A 15,958-nucleotide genomic window follows, 5' to 3' on the forward strand; every position below is an offset into this window, starting at 1 on the left:
ATAACAATATCAGTATAACACATTGCGTATGCTCTTCTTTTTTTAAAAGGTTTTTCCTAAAGCTGATTAGATTCTTTGTAACATTTTTTTAAACATTTTTAAATAGCACATTGTCCCCAGTTTGCAACTGTGCTGCCAATTATATTAGTTTAGTTCATTCACAGGATTGAGGGGGTTGTGGTGGTGTCACGGGTGGGAATATTTCATATGTTTTAATCCCTTAGAAACAAAACTCTTTGGGATGCATTGGGGTTGATTTACTAAAGGCAAATAGGCTGTGCACATTTCAAGGGAATTTTCCCCAGAAGTTCGTGAATGTGGTTAAAGAATACACAATCACATGCAAGGAAAAATGTAAAAAAAACAGCATTTTTGTTTTCACATAATTAGATGTCAGGAGAGCTTCACTTCATTCAGTAAGAACTGAGGAAAATAGACTTGCGAAATGAACCGTCTTTTTCCCCTTAATAAAAGAATCCCTATTTATGCAGTTTATAGACTACATTTCAGATCACAGTAGTATATGATTTGAAATATAATAAAGTGCGTTACATAATGCGCAACTCATTTCTTGGACACTCTTATGTCCCGTACACATGATCGGATTTTCTGACAACAAAACCGTGGAATTTTGTTCGAAGGTTGTTGGCTCCAACTTGTCTTGCATACACGTGGTCATACAAATGTTGGCCAACAATTACTAACGTGGGAATGTGGTGATGTACAACACGTACAACGAGCCGAGAAAAAGGAAGTTCAATAGCCAGTTTGGCTCCTTCTGCTTGAATCCGAGCCTGCATGAACTTTTGTGCATCGGACTTGTGTACACACCATCAGAAATTCTCACAACAAAGTTTTGTTGGCGGAAAATTTGAGAACCTTCTAGCCAACATTAGTTGGCGGAAAGTCTGACAACAGATGTTCGATGGAGCATACACGCAGTCGGACTTTGAGCCAACAAGCTCACATGCAATTTGTTGTCAGAAAATTAGATTGTGTGTATGGGGCATAATAGTTTAGCTTACACAGTCATGTGGTGACCCATAAAAGCATATCCATGCACCAATTTTAGTCCCAACTCATAGTTTAAGAAAACATTGGCATAAACCATTGGCATTTTTTAAATCAGTGAATTTTGGCCATTGTAAGTTAAGTGGCATTTATGGCTGCATAACTGTTGACAAATCTGATGACTCTGTTGAAGTAGCTCTGAAAGTGAATACGTCCTCACCCTGCTGCCTTACATATTTGACCAGGCATTGTTGCGGTCTAAAAAAAGAAATCCTGAAAGAAAACCAAGCCTTTGAGGCCTGCATATCATCCAACATAGGCAATCAAACAATGGCTCAAAAGTGATATGGTCCAGAAATACTTAGACAGAATAAAGGTGGATAAAGCACCTGGCCCTGATGGCATCCACCCACGGATCCTAATGACAATTTTGGACAAGTTGAAATATCTTGGAGTTGTCTTGACGAACAATCCTAATCAATTCATAAATAATAATTTAGGCCCATTATTAGTTAAATTTAAACAAAAAATTGCTATATGGAAGTGAATGCCCTTATCAGTAGCTGGTAGATGTAGTTTGATAAAAATGATCTGGATGCCCCAACTTTTATATATATTGCATAATACCCCAGTGTGGATTAATAGAAGTTGATTTAATAAGATTGAGACACTTTTTAGGGAATTAATATGGAAGGGGGGGTAGGCCAGATCGTGATTACGTATGCTCCAGCTACCGGTTGAAGAAGGAGGTTTTGCAGTACCTTACCCTGAGTGTTATTTTTGATCATCTCAATTACAGCAGTTACTGGGAATTGACTTGGTGAATGGAGGAACCCCTAATGGGAGACTGGTCCTGACAGGCACATAATACCCTGGTGGAGATGTTGGAAGCAGACTCATTCCGGTATAGGTGTCCAACAGTAAAAATGCTGTCAAAAATATGGGATATAGTTAAAAAAAAAGATGGGATATAGGGGAGTAACAAAATATACCCTCTTTGGAACAACAGGAAGCTACGAGAAATCTGGCGGGTTGGAACAATAATAGGATGGGAAAAACAAGGTATTGAAAGGTTGAACCAGCTGTATGGGGGCAGGTGTATTAAGACATTTGATGATTTGCAAAATGAATTTAAAGTACCACAGAATACATTTTACGCTTATATACAGGTGAGACATACATTAAAGACCCAGTTTGGAAGTCGGCCATTGGAGTGGGAAGAAATGCCATTGATACAGTTTATAGCCCCAGTAGGCCCCACCAAGGGATTACTATCTAAACTCTATGCCCAGCTAAATAAAAAGATTAATGGTAAGGGGAAAAATTTGGTTGAGAAAGGGAAATGGGAGTTAGATGTGGGAAATATAAAACAAGAACAGAGGAAGAAAATCTTGGAGGCGTGTCCGAAGGTCTCAGTCTCCCCTCTGCATAAGATATCCCATCTGATGGTGATTAATAGAGCATATTATACCCCCCAGAAGCTATTTAGGTTTGGCAAAAGAGCAGATGATAGATGTCCCAGATGTCGGGGGATGGGAGATCTAATACATATGCTCTGGAATTGCCCCAAATTATTCCGTTACTGGAAGGGAGTGGTAGAGACACTGAGTAGGGTTTTCGGGATAGTGGTAGAATTAAATGCTGTGGTGTGTATATTAGGATATAGAAATGAGAAAGCAGAGAGAAAGGGAACAACCAGCGTAATATTAAGATGCTTATTCCAAGCTAGAAGGCTGATTACTATGAGATGGCAATCAAGCCTGGCCCCTACAATAGGATATTGGGTGAGAGCTGTATACTTAAAATGGAATAATTTAAAAGAGCTTGATAGAAGGTGGAGGAATTGGATAGGGAAGGTAGACCCCCCAATATAAACCATAATGGAATACTAAAGAACAAGTAAAGGAGGAAAAAAAAAGGGAATTGGGTAACGGGAACACTTTAGTTATAGAGCACATAAAAAATGGAGCGGTAACGTGGTGAAGTCAAATATATAGTTGCTGGGGGGGAGGGAGGGGTAGAGGGGAAGGGGGTGGGTTTAAAAAGTAGGAATGCTTAGGAATAAGGAAGACTGGGGCTTTATGGTATTTTCAATGTATTTTTATTGTTTACTTTTTCTTTTCTTTCCTATGCCCAGTTCTCCCCTTTCTTAAAGGGGTTGTAAAGGTTTGTTTTTTATTTTCTACATAGGTTCCTCTAAGCTACTGCATTGTTGGTTCACTTACCTTTTCCTTCGATTTCCCTTCTAAATGTTTTTTTTCTTTGTCTGAATATCTCACTTCCTGTTTCTCCTCAGTAAACTTCTCACCATCATCCGAGCTGGTGGTTAGTCAGCCAGAACAGCTTACTGAACAGCTTACTGAGGAGGAACAGGAAGTGAGAAATTCAGACAAAGAAAACTAAGAAAAAAAACATTTATAAGGTAAATCAAAGGAAAAGGTAAGTGAACCAACAATGCATTAGCTTAAAGGAACCTATTTAGAAAATAAAAAACGAACCTTTACAACCCCTTTAATTACCAGTCTTATGGATAGAAGGAGTGTGTATTAGAACAATTGTAATTTTAGTGTATAAAAATATCCAAAAGTTTGTATGTATAAAGTGAATAAGTTAATAAAGATTAAATATGAAAAAAAAAAATCATATGGTCATACTGACCCAAACACAATAACAATATAAAGGTCAGTTTGACAGGATAGAGATTAAGACAGGGAAAAATGATATTATAGACAGGGACTTTCCATAAAAACATTTCAACATCATTTCTGGGAATAATATCCTTTATCATCTTATTGGCAGGACATCTCATGACATCCGGAGAGCAAGATACACAAACAACATATGTGTTGCAATATCTGAGTAGTATACAGATATGTGCTACATATATTTTCATATCTTCACAGTCCCTCCTATGTTTATAATTCTTTGGGTATTTTCCTTTAGACTTCCTCTATGTCTATGGGTTGATCTACGGGTATGCGGGCTACCATTTCATGAGCAGTTCTGACTCTTTTCCTTGAAGAACCAGCATTAGCATTAGCATCAACATAACCCAGAGCCAGCTATGTTTTTCCTACTCTCACTACTAGTAGCACACACTATTGGGTGCTACACTAGAAAGTATTTTTTTTACTGAAAGCATAGTTTCATAGTTTCATAGTTAGTTAGGTTGAATAAAGACACCAGTCCATCCAGTTCAACCTGAGTGAGTGTCTACAATTGTCCCCATCCCTGTACATTGCACACTCATGTTGGTCCCTACCCTCAAGGAGCCCACAATCCAAGGTCCCCATTCATATCCTAGGGCCAATTTTGAACAGAAGCCAATTTACCTACCTGCATGTCTTTGGAAATGTGGGAGGAAACTGGAGTACCCAGAGGAAACCCACGCAGGCACAGGGAGAACATGCAAACTCCAGGCAGGTAGTGTCATGGTTGGGATTTGAACCAGTGACCCTTCTTACTGCAAGGTGAGAGTGCTAACCACTACACCACTGTGCCGCCCTATGTTGATAGCTTGGAATAGACTTCCAGCAGAGGTAGTATGTCAGTTAACAGTAAATAGAACAAAATGCACTTGGGACAAACATAGCTATTCACTCAGAAAAAAAATGTAAATATATAAATGTAACACTACATGTTATAATTAATGGTGGTTTAAACATAACTGAACACACATAGACAGTTTTAGACATAGTCTGTAAACAGTATAATCACTATGCCAAGGTAACTTAGAATACCACTGGACTAGGGATGGGTGAATGGTTCGGCCTGAGCATGAGCACCAAACGCCTGAATTTGCAGGATGTTTACCGGATGTTCGCCCTAACAAACAACCTGCAATGCACTGAGCACCGCACAATGCATTCTGTTCCCTGATTGTGCAAAGCTATTTATTGCTACACGTTAAGCATCATTAACAAGACTGCTTTTGTAAAAACAGCCATTTAAAATTATATATATATATATATATATATATATATATATATATATATTGATATATGTTCCCCATGGCAGTACCCAGACCCACATACCCATTTTATGGCCTAATACCTGCATATAAGCCTTCAAATTGGCACGTTCGCCTCCCATAGACTTCGGTGGGTTTCGCTGATAGGGGTTAGAACATTTCCCTTGTTTGGAAGTTGTGCTGCAAACCGAACAAGGGTGCGTTTGGCCCATTCCCCACACTAGACTGGAATTACATATGAATCAGCAAAGTCAGCAATAAATAGTGCATATAAGCATTTACTGTATTGTGAATAATACTATAACTAGTTTAGCATGCACTCTAGAAGAATGGCTAGGATATGGTGCACAGCAGAAGCTCACCAGTCTCCGTGATTTTGCAGCTCACCAACTGATCACACACAGATTCTCTGCACCCAGGTGATTCTGGCTTTCTAAAACTCAGCACTCTGGATCCCACTCAGGCCACTGATATGCAGCAGTTATGGTGCACACTGGACAGCGATGTGCACTCTCTGGTCTCCCTAGCTGCAAGAGGAAGTTGTGTCCTGTACAGCATAAGAAAATGCCTCTCTTTCCCCTCCTCCTAGCAATCTGTCACTAGGAAATACAGTTCAAAACCTCTTGATTAGAGTCTCTCACCTCTTGACAACAGGTCCCAGAGTACAGTGCTGTGCTGTATAATAGGGCAGACTTGATGGGCCACATGTTTTTTTATTCTTTATCATAATTCTTCTATGTTTCTACTGTGTGTGGAGACTGTCCAGAAATTCTTACAATCAGCCATGACACCTTCTCCTTAGAAACATCTAAAAGATTGGATCCATTTTTTTAAGTACAATGTGTATATGGGAACACAAACAAAGTAGGGTTTTCTCAACTTTGACTTTCAAAGTGGATAAACCCTTTCATGTACCATGTGGATGATATTGTACATAAAATAGCAGTAAGACCCAACAGGGATTCCAGTCTTTCACATTATCTAGAGCTAAAAAAAAATAATAAAATAGTAGATGGACTATACAGAACGTTTGTAATTGAATAGCATTGGCTACTTCATTTAGCACATTATATTCCACTTAGCAGTTCCTAGAGGTCCAATGGTCCCAAATGTCATTGTTTTTAATTAAATCATTTAGCATTCAATATAGTCAACCTGCCATTGAATTTTCTTTTGAATTCACAAGCACAAAAAACACAAAGGCTAATTTAGAAAGTGACAAACTACAATTTACAAGCTACAGTTTTAAATTTAGAAAGCTATGGTGATTCATTAATTTCAGCTGATTGGGATACACAGGCAGCCGTTGGCTTCACAGTTTTTTCTAGTGTGAGGCAGGGGAAAAAAACTATTTTTGCCAGCAAAATTTTTGTTTTGGAAGAATTCTTGCATTTGAGAAGAAAAGTTGCACCTGAATTTCTTATGAACGTTTTTTAGTGTTTAGGGGACATGAACTGTGAGCTGACTAGGCTAGTCATTTTTCAAAATACTATTTGGCAGTGAGCACTTTTATCTGATCTTAAAGTGTTACTAAAGGTATTTAAAAAAAAATGCAACTATAAACATGTTGGAATAGTATTGCATGCAGCAGCCTAAAACCTCCTCTTCTGGGGCTCCCAACTGGCAATTTTGGCTCCTCCTCTTCTCTGTGTGCCCCATAGCAAGCCACTTGCTGTAGGGGCAAACAGTACATGCTCTCTCCTGTGGTGTGTGTCTATGGAGCCGCTCTCCATAGGCATACACAGTTTGACTTGGCCCTGCCCTCCTCTTCCTGCTCACAACATTTGATTGACAGCAGCAAAAGCCAATGTCTCTCACTGCTTCCAGAGTTCCTGTGTGAAGAAGAAGAGAGGAGAGAAGAGATTCAACCATTCACAGTGCTAGATCAATTGAGAACTCATAAGTATTTAGTGAGGTCAGAAAGCAGGGAATGCAATAAGGTAAAAAAAAAAAAAAACTTTTGGCTATAGAATCACTTTAAAGTGAAACAACAAAATGCACAGTTTCTTTAAATAACATACTTAGATATGCTCTAAACCTGCCTTTGAAGTGGTACACCTGTATTAAATACTGTAGCAAAAGTGACATTTAGAAAGAAAAAATATATAATTTTAATGCCAAAAATACCATTGTTCATGGCCATATTTTTTTTTTTTTTTGCAAATCTTTTTATTAAAGTTTATGCAGTAAACAACAGCAAGCAAACTAACAAACAAAAAAGAACACATACATTGGTCACGACTACAGTTACAGGCGTGATGTAAACAGATTTGTAATACAAGATAGTTTGGTACATACAGAATATGACGGAGAGTCTAAGGCACCTCATTGGCCACAGATAGCTGACTCCATGAGCAGCAGGACAACTTGGGGTTACAACACTCTACTCAGACATATGACATTTCCACTGGTGCAGTTTCCCGGTTACTAGCAAAGGGTAACTTGTTAAGTAGGCTACGGGTCAGAGGCTGTGGAGGCGTCAGCCAGCCAGCTGGACCAGACCTTGTCATATTTTTGCGGGCAGCCCCTATTAGCATAGCAGTCTTTGTAAAGAGGCAGGCTGTCGTTGACCAATTTCTTCCACAGGGAGAGAGGAGGGGGAGTTGGCTTACGCCAGCTGAGGGCTATGGCCTTGCGGGCGTAGAAAAGGAGAAGCCCAACCAGGGTGCGTCGCGCCACAGTGGGAATAATATGATCTATCAGGCCCAGTATGCAAATTTCTATGGAGGGCTGGAGCGATATGGAGGTGACCTGTGTAATGACCCTCAGTATCTCCTTCCAATAGTCGACAATGGCCGGGCAGGTCCAAAAAATATGAGTGAAGTCCCCCGGTATTGTCCCACAACGCCAACACCCCGGGGGGGAGGCGGGGTTCATTTTGTGCAATCTATATGGGGTGAAATATGCTCGGTGGACCATCTTAAACTGTATTAGCCGGTTTCTCAGGGAGACCAGGGATCTGAAAGGGAAGTCCCACATGTCATCCCAATCATCATTATCAAAGGTGGGAATGTCGCGCACCCATTTGTCTCTGAGCTTTCCCAAGGTAGGGAGGGAGGTCGTTATCAAATGGGAGTAAAGTTTCGAGGTGGGCTTATTTTCACATCTGGACGTGAGGAGGTCCTCTAGTGCGGACTGGACAACCTGGGGGGGAGACCCGGAGAACTGGCATCTGAAGGCATGGGAGAGTTGTAGATATCTAAAAAAATAGCTCTGCGGGATGTTGAAGTCAGAAATCAACTTGGGGAATGGGGCCAGCGATTGGTCGGAAATTATTTGGTCTGCTGTTTTAACGTTAAACTTAGTCCAAGCATGGGGTTCAGGTAGTTTGTAAAACTGCTCCAGGGTGGGGTTCAACCACAAGGGGGCAGCTGGAGAAAGGGCATTGGCAGGGTATTTTTCAAGTTTAAGTCCTGCCCCCCATGCACGCAACGTGGTGCGCATGGAGGGGGTCAACGGGTATGGGGCCTTTGGGCCACGATACAGCAAAAATTTCAGCGCTTCCAGTGACTTCACCACCGCCGCCTCAACCAAGGTGACAGGGTTCGTCCTATCAGGAGTGAGCCACCAAGCCGCAGTAACCAGCTGGGTGGCTAAAAAATATTTGTACAGGTCAGGGCACGCCAGTCCTCCCTGGGAGGACGGACGTGTAAGCGTTGACCATCCATACCTGGGGGACTGGCCCCCCCAGATAAAGGAGGTAAAAAGGCTATGCAGTCGGGAGAAAAATGATTTAGGGATCCATTGCGGGGATTGACGAAGTAGGTAGAGAAGTTTGGGCAGGATTTTCATTTTTATCAGGTTTATCCGCCCTAGCAATGATAGGGGTAGAGATTCCCATGCCTTCAGTCGCAGCCGCGTCTCCTGAACCACTGGGGATAGATTCAGAGGTATGAAGTCCGAAGCCTGCCTCGAGACCACCACCCCAAGGTACTTGAAGCTCTCCACCCACTGTAGAGGTATATCGGGGGGGGCGGTGTCGCGGGCTGCTGGGTCTATAGGGAACAGAAGTGACTTTGACCAATTAACCTTAAGGCCCGTGATCGTGGAGAATGAGTTCAGAATTTGTAGTGCCCCTCTGAGAGAGGAGTCCCCATCGTTAAGGAAGAGAAGGAGGTCGTCCGCATACAGGGCGACCCTCTCCTCCAGCCAGCCAACACGCAGGCCCCTAATGTGCAGGGAGGTACGTAAGGCCTCCGCCAGGGGTTCCATTGCGATGGCGAACAGGGCCGGAGAAAGAGGGCAGCCCTGTCTCGTGCCCCTGGACAGAGGGAAGGACCGGGAGAGACCCCCCCCCAGCTTAATGGCTGACGTGGGGTGCTGGTAGAGCGTCTGTAACCATGTAATAAATACCAAGGGGAACCCCATCCTGCGGAGGACCTCCCACAGAAAAGGCCACTCCACAGTGTCGAAGGCCTTCTCTATGTCCAGGGAGGCCACCACCCGGGAACCCTCATTGAGGTGTTGTGCATGTATGTTGGTAAACAGGCGTCTTAAGTTGATGTCCGTGGCTCTGTTGGGCATAAAACCGGTCTGGTCCGTCTCTATCACAGATGGCAGAAGGGGCTGTAGTCTCATAGTGAGCAATTTGGTAAGGATTTTGAAGTCTGCATTTAGGAGGGCGATAGGCCTATATGAGGCGCAGGATGTGGGGTCCTTAGGGGCTTTATGGATTAGTATTATGTGTGCATGACTCATGGAGGTGGGAAGGGTGCCCTCCGCCAGACAGTGAGTATAGAGCTGGGCCAGCCGGGGGGCAAGAAGGGCCCCATGGGTTTTGTAGAACTCCATGGGGAGACCATCTGGACCCGGGGATTTTCCTGCAGGAAAGGAGCAAATTGCCCTCTGTACCTCCTCCGGGGTAATGGGCTTCACCAAATTTTCTCTCTCGGCGTCCGAGAGCCAGCCGAGTGCCAGGGGGTCCAGCCAAGGCACCAGGTCCTGTGGCATGAGATCCGAGGGAAGCACAGAGGTATAAAGGGAAGCATAGTATTGCCGAAATGCGTCCAAAATGTCTGGGAGAGAGGAGACTGATTCACCCGAAGGGGACACCACACTAGGTATCACCGTCAGGGGCAGGTCGTGTTGAGCTAACATTGCCAGGAGGCGACCGTTCCGGTCCCCCTGCTCGAAAAATCTTTGCTTGTTGCGGTAAAGGTCCAGTCTGGTAAGCTCTGTGAGGTGGAGGTGTAATTCACGTTTCGCCGCATTAAGGGCTTCAAAACTAGAGTCGGTGGGGTCAGCTGTGTAGGCCTCAGTCTGGGTATCTACCTTGCTCTGTAGCTCAGTCGTGGTGGCAGCTTGCTCTCTACGGATCCCAGCTGTTCATGGCCATATTTGGTCAATAACATCCCACTTGTTCATATGCCTCTATGTTTACATTTATTAGGCTGGGAAATGGGTCGGCAGGTGTCATTCATCATGATTGACATGTACTGTATCTACTGTACTGGATGACATAACTGATGATAGATTTACCTCAAACATTTTAAAGGGCTTTGTCCAATGTGTGTAACTGTTTCTTTTCTGTTTCTCATTCAGGTAGAGAAAGTGGATTCCTGAGGGCCCCTCTATTTTAAAGGAGGCTTCCAGATCTTGATAAGTCCCACCTCACGGACCCCTACATCGACCAGGCCAGGGATGTGATAGACTCTTGCCCTCATCAACCCAGGAACAAGGTGCTTTGCCAGCACCCCAACAGGTACCCTCCCCGTGTTTAGGACATGTGGCCTGGTATGGTTCAGGAGGAGGGTGCATGCTTGCTTCCCCTCCTTTGCTGGCCAGTCAGGCTCCATGGGTCTGGGATAAATTTTAGGGGGGGGGGGGGGGTGTATGCTTTGTTTTTGATTTTTTTTGCATGGGATGCCCCTTAACACCATATTAGACCCCTATGTATGATAAGGGTCTGGTATTAATTTTAGGGTGAAACACCTTTACTCTTTTGTCGGTGCATTAGCACCCTAGCAACCACAAAGAGAAGTCATTTAGTGGTGGAACTAATCCTGCCACTAAATGTATAACGTTCTGCTGCAGTAACAGCCAGAGATTAGTGTAGACAAACAGGTCACATCTATATTAAAAAGAAAAAAAAATCTGCCCCTACAAGAACACTGCTGCACAGTGAGGAAATGCCATGTAAAGAAACATTACCAAACTTTCACTGGCATTCACATACACAATAGAATCTTTCAGCAAATCCATATTGTCTGTAACTTGCTATGCAGAACTGTCAGGCATATGTGCCTATGCATTTTTTTTGCTAACTTTGCAGATTTTTCTGCTGAGATAACCATCCTTTATTACAAAAACCTATTAATATACTGTATCTGTCCTATGGCAAGCACCTTTTGCCCACACTGACAAATCTAATCATAATGTGCTCTTATCATTATGCTTATTGGCTAAGCTTCTTCGTTTGTGAGATAAAATCATGTGGCTATGTTGGCAGTGCTTTTACTTTATATACTTTACTTCAAGGTAAATATCTTCAGCTTTGAAGAGGGGTATCAGTAAAGATTTATCCAATCTAAAGGCTTAAACCTGCTATATAGATCATTGTGGTTGCTTTCTCTCTACTCCAGCTATTAAATAAGTTGTTGCGGATATTTCCTTAAATGTAGGCATTGCAGACATTCTGGAAAATATGTATGGTTTAATGAGAGCTATTGCTGTGGGCCAAAGTGTCTGTGCAGAATAGCTCTGTTATAGGTAATGCAATCTAAACTCTTATAATAAATTACCAGAAAACAGATCATTATTAACAGAGAGATGTACAGGACGTCACATACATTGGAAATCTTATCATGCCTTAAAGTTAAGCTCTAGGCATAGGCAGCTTTGTATTAATTCATACATTATTATTATTATTATTATTATACAGGATTTATATTGGGCCAACAGTTTGAGCAGAGCTTTACAACATGAGGGCAGACAGTACATTTACAATACAAATCAATACAGGAGGGATCAGAGGGTCCTGCTCGTTAGAGCTTACAATCTAGAATGACATTTATTTTTTATGCAGGCAGTGTAATTATCTGAATTTGACCTGGTATTAGACTGTGTACAGCAGGGCTGGAGTGCAAGAGGAAGAAACAGTACAAAAAGCAAAACAGTTAATGTGCTGAAAAATAGCACACTGATAGGAAGAGAAGGCAGAGTGACAGGGAGATGAGCCCATCACTGTGCTGCTTCTTTCACTGACCAGTAACAAACTGGGGCAGGTGCAGGTCCAGGACCTGGCTGGACTCCAAGAAAGTGGGTTTAATTATCCTGCTCTTTAGACTGAAAACTACTAGCAGCAGAAAAAATACAGTGGGTAAAACTCTCTGGGCTGTAGTTGAATATTGCATCAAAAGTTGTTTTTGATATTTTACCTTTTAATAGGCCCTCAATTTGTATCATGATAGTTTTGGCTGCTGTTCTTCTTTCAGAAACACACTTTATACCGCAGCCTGTTTGCTATTCTTTAAATTCTTGCATTGAAGAAAAGGAATTGTAAGCCTCGGCCTACAAGATGCTATTTAAAAAATACATAAAGGACACTAAACTACCTATTTTTTATGGTTTGGATCCAGTGGGAAAGAGTTAAAATGTAAGCCGAGTTTTATTTCTTTCACATTGTGAAGATTATCACTCACTTCCTATCCTTGTGACCTCAGTACAAAATATAGGACTTGTGGTTCTTGTTGGGAAGGCACAAACAGCAATAAAATAATAGTCAAATGTCCTACATTTTCCATTATTTACTGTCTGGATTGAAGAGATGATGTCAGGACATGAGGTGCAGTCTCCCCCACAGGTCCACAGAAAAAAAACTGACTCCGGAGTTGGTTGGTTCCAACCACAGAAGATGTCATTTTTGACCAAACAAAAATGTAGGGCAGAGCCCATGCTTGTGACATCATCACGTGTTATGGAATCCGGAAGCTTTGCTTACACCGCTGGGGAGTTTGATTTGGACAACGCTGTCTATATTTTTTTGTGAGTAGTATGTATTTTATTCAATATTCAGTATTTGATACTATGATAATATTTGATAATATGATATACTATATTTGATAATATTTTATACTATGTGAAGCATTCTCATTTTTCATACACATTCCCCAAAGTGGCTGGTTGATATGTACTGTGGAGGGAAGTGGTGACACCAAATCTCCAGTATTTTAGCTAATCACTTTCAAGCACTATATGACTTTTCATTTAAAGGGTCATACTGTTCTGGTAAGCCTCTGGTTTGTGCTCTGGTATGGGAGCACTGAATGTGTTTTTTTTTTTCACCTGGGGGAGTGTTATACATTATCCTATGGAGATTTACATGAAGATTATCTCCTCTAGAATTCACAGTAGAGTTCATTTGTTTGCATGGACATTTTATGATGGATACCAGGGGCATGAGGGGCTAGAACCCATAGCAGCGAAGTAAATGTCATACGCTTGGGCGGGCATACACATGCATACAATATACATACATATATATATATATATATATATATATATATATATATATATATATATATATATCATTACATATCTGAGTGTGGATCCCTCCTTATTTCCTTACATCAGGGCCCCCAGAGATTTCCTTCCTTACATCGGGGTCCCCAGAGATCCCCTTCCTTACGTCAGGGTCCCCAGGGATCCCCTTCCTTACGTCAGGGTCCCTAAAGAGCCCCAGGGGTCAGGAATGCACTACATAAAGAATGCAGGGTTCAGGAGTGTGCTACATAAAGAATGCAGGGCTCAGCTGTGCCCATCTCTGCAGCCTCACCTGTGCCCAGCAATACAGCCTCACCTGTGTTGGGGATAAGAGAGGAAGAGGAGAGCTGGCCAGATCATCACACAGGCCAGTGTCTCCCGCTGTGTTACATTAAATTTGAATCACCTGGTGCCCGCCTTCAGATAAGTTCCGCTTTCTAGATAGGCTCCCCACTATGATAGACAGCACATGTTCCGGCATGGGACAAGTGTGCTGTCTGTCAAAGGAACCATACCAGGAGGCAGAACTTTATGATGGCTGGCGCCCGGCGATTAAAATTAGAGCTGACACAGTGGGCCATGCCGACCTGACCCCCCCTCCGCAGTGTGTGGCACCCGGGGGAGGACCGCCCCCCCTCTTCTACCTCAGAAACCGCCCTGGTCACCCTAGAACAGAGGTAGTGAATTAAAATTCGTAGAGGTCTGAACAGTAACATTTTCTTCCCACAGAGGTCCCAAACGCATATTTGTTTGATGTCTCAGATCATATCACAGTCCCCTCATTTTATATTCCAATCTCATTCTCACATCAGTGTCCTCAGTCCCCTGCATATCAGTCACCCACTTCACATAAGTTTCTCCTTTGCATTAGTGTCCACTGTCCCCTTCACATAAACCTCCACACACACACCACTGCCCCCTCATCCCCCAACAGCACTTGTCTACCTTTACATCACATCTCCTTGCCCACAGCACTGGCCTGCTTCAAATCCCCTACTCCCGCAGCATTGCCCCCTTCACATCACGTTCCCCCCCACAACACTGCCCCCCTTCAGATCTCCCTCTACAGCACAGCCCCTTCACATCCCCCCACAGAACTGCCCCCCTTTCCCCACAGTATTGCTCCCCTTTACATCTCCCCCCCCCCAGAGTTCTGCCCCCTTTACTTCACCCCTTACAACACACAGCACTGCCCCCCTACAAAGCTACCTACCAGCATGGCTTCCTTTACACCGCCTCCCCCCCGCCCCACTTAAAATAAATAAAAAAAGATTTTCTGTGCTATGCCTTGTATAATGGTAGAAAATTGAGCTGGTAGCACAATACTTACAAAATATGTCAATATGTAGCACCAGCTCCTGAAGAACACGTGCTATATGTTTTTCAAATTTAAGGTTTCACCTGATCTACAGTTTGGTTTGGGTACAATTGTCTAAATTTGGACTTCAGCATCAGTCTGACTGGACTATGAGATGTTCAGCCTGACCACAGGGGGCGCTGTCTCTTCTGGCAGGCATGGAACTATGGTCTGGTTGGGTGCTTAAGTTACTTTCTCTTGGAGCTCCCCAGTGGGAGTGGCACTCTTGCTGTGCTTTCTGGGAGAGGGTATTTAAGATGTGGACGTCACGTGGTACGGGGTTCCGGTCCAGAAGGATGTACTGACTTCATGATCCTGGTCCTTTTGACCAGCCCCCAGGAAGGGTATGGCCTGGGGTGCAGATCCACCCAATCTTGTTGTCCCGGGGTTGGCTAGCCCGAGGCAAGGAAACTAAAGGAGGATTCTGAGGTGTTTGGGTGCCGTCTCCGGTTTAGGAGAGACCCAGTGATTTCACGCTATCCAGGGGAGGACTCTTCAGAAGAAGGCCACGTACAGGTTGGTTTCTTAGCAAGAGCCTGGAGGAGCTGAAGTACCCAAGAGAATCCGGTTTCGTGGATATCGCCAAGCTGGCTGAAAGGTCCAGGTATCACACGAGTGTTCTGTTTAGTTTTCCTACGTGTTCTACAACAACATCTGTGGCAGAGACTTATCCTTGTATGTTCTACAACAACGTTTGTGGCAGAGACTTGTTCCTGAGTAAGCACCTTGTTGGCTGCTAGGCCTTGTGAGAGAGGGACTGTCCAACTTGAGTGAACATCCAGTTGCGAATGGCTATTCTCTGGATGCAGTCAAAGTAAGCAAGTTCTTCAACATTGACTTTGACACTAATGCCGCGTACACACGATCAGACTATCCGGCGGACTTGGAGTCCAGACAATTTGGCGGACTTGTTCTTTCCAAAAGTCCGGTGGACTTAGAAAGAAGTTGTGACTCAAAATTGTCCGCTGGACTCAGCAGTCCAGTGGACAATCCGGACGTCTGTGCGCTAGTCCGCCAGACTTTTGAAATGAACGGACTTGCCCACACGGAGAAAAGTCCATTAATTTTGAACGTGGCTCCAGGTAGACGGGACTAGCGCAGGAAGTCGATATCACGCCTCCATCAGCGAGATTGACACC

Source organism: Lithobates pipiens, unplaced genomic scaffold (genome assembly GCF_037356315.1).
Source record: "Lithobates pipiens isolate NorthernLeopardFrog02 unplaced genomic scaffold, aLitPip1_a1.2 Scaffold_27, whole genome shotgun sequence".
NCBI lineage: Eukaryota > Metazoa > Chordata > Amphibia > Anura > Ranidae > Lithobates > Lithobates pipiens.